The following is a 3403-nucleotide window of genomic DNA, read 5'->3' as shown; positions in this document are numbered from 1 at the left end:
CATCAACCCAATTTGTGACACCCCTAGACACTACTAGTTACAATAGAATTCTCATTTCAATACCCGTCCCTTGGGATCCGACCTTTACTTGCCTCTTTACTAATTGTAGAGTTGTTTGTGGAGTATAAATTGTGTTTTGTATCAACCATTGACCAACGACCACATATGCTTAATTGTGAACACGAAATGGCCTCGATCAAAAATGGCGCCGTTGCCGGGGACGGTGTTTAATTGATTTAAGATTTCTTTTATTGTTATTAGTTGTGTCTTTTTCACCTTGGGGAAGTAAAACTCCTCAAGGTTTGTTCTAATTGTTTTCGAGTTGTTTGATATTTTTGCATGTCTAGAAGGTTACAAAGAGATTTGTTACCTTTTGACCGTGAAATCGAAAGAACCTTGACGAATAATAGGAGACTTGTTAGGAGGAATTTGGGAGGTGTTGGTGAAGTTGTTCAACCCACTAGTGAGTTTGTCAATCCTTTCGCAATAGAAGGAGAAGAAAACCCATTAAACAATACCACACAAAATCCACCTACAATGCCTAAATTCTCGTCACACTCTATACCCACCGAGGAGGATCTACCAAATGGTACTCCTACACCGCAACATCTCACCGGTAATTTTATTGCCAAGTCCGCCTTCATCCAACTAGTTGAGAGGAGCCAATTCGGGGGAATGCCTAGTGAGGACCCTCATTCTCATATGGAAACCTTTTGCGATTATTGTGAAGCTATCTCTCAAACGGGCGTGACTCAAGACCAAATAAGATGGGTCTTATTTCCTTTTTCGTTAATCGGCACCGCAAAGCAATGGTTGAAGGGCCTTGATAAGGCCACCCTTGGAATAGATTCTTGGAAGAAGCTAGCTATAGCTTTCTACAAAAAATTCTACCCACCGGAAAAGACTAACATGCTAAGAGCTCAAATTACGGGTTTTAAGCAAAGGGATGAAGAATCTTTGTATGAAGCTTGGGAGCGGTTCAAAGGTATTTGTTGCTCATGTCCTCACCATGGACTTAGCGAATGGTTTTTAGTGCAACAATTTTGGAATGGTTTATATGAAGATTCAAGGAACATTCTCAATATGGGATCAAATGGAATGTTCACCGAAGTTGATGACAATCAAACATGGAACAAGATTGAGGAAATGGCGGTCCATAATTCACAATATAGTAGGCCTCGCAAGGCTACTAGAGGAGGAAAGTATGAAGTGGACTCCGTTACTCAATTGGGTGCTCAACTTAGTGCTCACATTGACACAATCAACTTGAAGTTTGAACAAGCTATGGCTAGACTTGAGGAAAACTCAAAAACATCAAAGCATCATGTCAATGCCATGACGACATCCTCATCAATCCCAAGTGGGATATGTGAGAATTGTGGAACTTTGGGTCATGACTCAAGTGAGTGTAGGGGAACAACCGAACAAGTTAATGCTTTCCAAGCTTACAAAAGTGGTACCCCTTATTCAAATTTTTACAATGAAAACACCAAGTTCCATCCAAATCTCTCATACAAAAGCCAAAATGTTCAAAACCCTCAAACAACATACACTCCACCACCCATGAGAAATCAAAATCAAAGACCCTTTTACAATCAAAACCAAGGTTACCAAAATCAAAATCCATACAATAACCAAAATGACCAAGGTTTTGATGTCCAAAAAGCGGTCCTCCAAATGCAAAAGAATCAACAAGAATTTTTCACTCAAATGCAAAAAGATAGCCAAGCAAAAGACACCACCATCAACAACATTCTAGCTCACACCAAGATGTTGGAAACACAATTGACTCAACTAGCATCTTCAAGCTCACAAAGACAAAAGGGGCAATTACCACCTCAAAGTAATCCCCCTAGACATGAAACGGTTAGTGCCATTCACTTGAGAAGTGGTACAAGATATGAAGCACCGAAGGAGCAAGTTGAGAATGAAGTTGTGAAAGCTAGTAAAAAGGAAGAAATTGTGCAAGGTCCCAAAGAAGGGGAATCATCAAAAGAAGAAAGTTCAAAGAAAAATGAAGACAAGGCCAAAGAAAAGGAGCCCATTGTGATTAGACTTCCTTTTCCAAGTCGTCAAGCCAAGCCCAAATTTGATGATCAACTTGGAAAGTTCATGGAGATTGTGAAGAACTTAGAAGTCTCAATTCCTTTCACGGAATTAATCAATCACGTACCGGCCTATGCAAAGTACATGAAAGATATCCTCACAAAGAAGAAGTCGATCCGGAAACTTGAGACTATCGCCTTTACTAAGGTGAGTAGTGCAATACTTCAAGGGAGTTCACCTCCAAAGTTAAAGGATCCGGGAAGCTTCTCAATACCGTGTACCATTGGCGACACAACGATCAACAAAGCCTTATGTGATCTAGGGGCTAGTGTGAGTGTCATGCCGTACTCGGTAAGTAAAAGGTTGGGAATGGGAGAGCTTAAATGCACCAATATCACACTTCAAATGGCCGATAGATCGACGAAGACACCATTAGGGATATGGGAAGATGTCCCCGTGCGAATTGGGAAGTTTTTCATCCCGGTGGACTTTGTCATTGTTGATATGGAGGAAGATTCCAACATTCCAATCATCTTAGGAAGACCTTTCCTACACACCACGGGTGCGGTGATTGATGTGAAACATGGAGAGCTCACTCTAGAAGTGGGAGATGAAAGCATAACTTTTAATCTTGACAAGACCATGAGAGCTCCTCGTTTGCATGAGCCATGTTTCATGATTGATCATTATAGCCGGAAAGATGAAAGGAAGAAATCGGAACTCCAATGGAGGAAGAAAATTGAAGATGCTCCATTCAAAAAGCAAGTGAATTGTGACAAGGAGAGCTTGCAAAGCTCATCAAAATCAACCAAGGAAGAAGAGGATGGCCTCATTGGCCAAGAGAAGAAATTGGGAGAGTTGTCTCCATCTAAGCAAGAGATTTTCAATGATCAACTCAATGAAGTTTGTGGTCTTTGGGACGACGAATTTGAAGGGATCTTTAATCCCTACATTGGGCATGCCATCGATCATGATCAACAACAAGGGGCACGGTCTATTGAGGACCTCTACCATAACAATGAACAAGCTTTTGACTACTTCTTCAAGGTGTTGAGCAACATCAACAACACCTTGAACATGCCCCCTTGACATCTCATCAAGAATGAGAGTTTGGTGGAGTCCTCCCTAAACCACCACTTGTAAATATTTCTAACTCCCTAACTTACTTTTCAATTTTTGTATTGCATTTTTGTCATTTTTGGATTTTATTTACTTTGATCAAAATAATTGTCATGTAAGAGAGAAGTGAGGGAGGGACTAACAATTTCAATTGGTGTGTAGTGCTTTACCTTAGTGTGGGGATGGCAATTGCCTAGGCTATTCATGCCTTAGTAGTGCCCCCACAATGAAGAACAAA

The 3403-nt window shown here is 40.8% G+C and overlaps 1 non-coding gene across 1 annotated transcript; it reads right to left on the bottom strand.

Annotated features, from left to right (window-relative positions):
* Window positions 1–909: 909 nt before the first annotated feature.
* Window positions 910–1016, bottom strand: LOC141625906 (small nucleolar RNA R71). The gene has a single exon (XR_012535650.1). It is a non-coding gene; the product is annotated as a small nucleolar RNA R71 (small nucleolar RNA).
* Between the last annotated feature and the right edge of the window lie 2387 nt (window positions 1017–3403).

This window comes from Silene latifolia, chromosome X (assembly GCF_048544455.1).
Source record: "Silene latifolia isolate original U9 population chromosome X, ASM4854445v1, whole genome shotgun sequence".
NCBI classification, from domain to species: domain Eukaryota; kingdom Viridiplantae; phylum Streptophyta; class Magnoliopsida; order Caryophyllales; family Caryophyllaceae; genus Silene; species Silene latifolia.
Note: the sequence above shows the minus strand (reverse complement) of the source record. Positions and strands in the feature narration are given on the sequence as shown.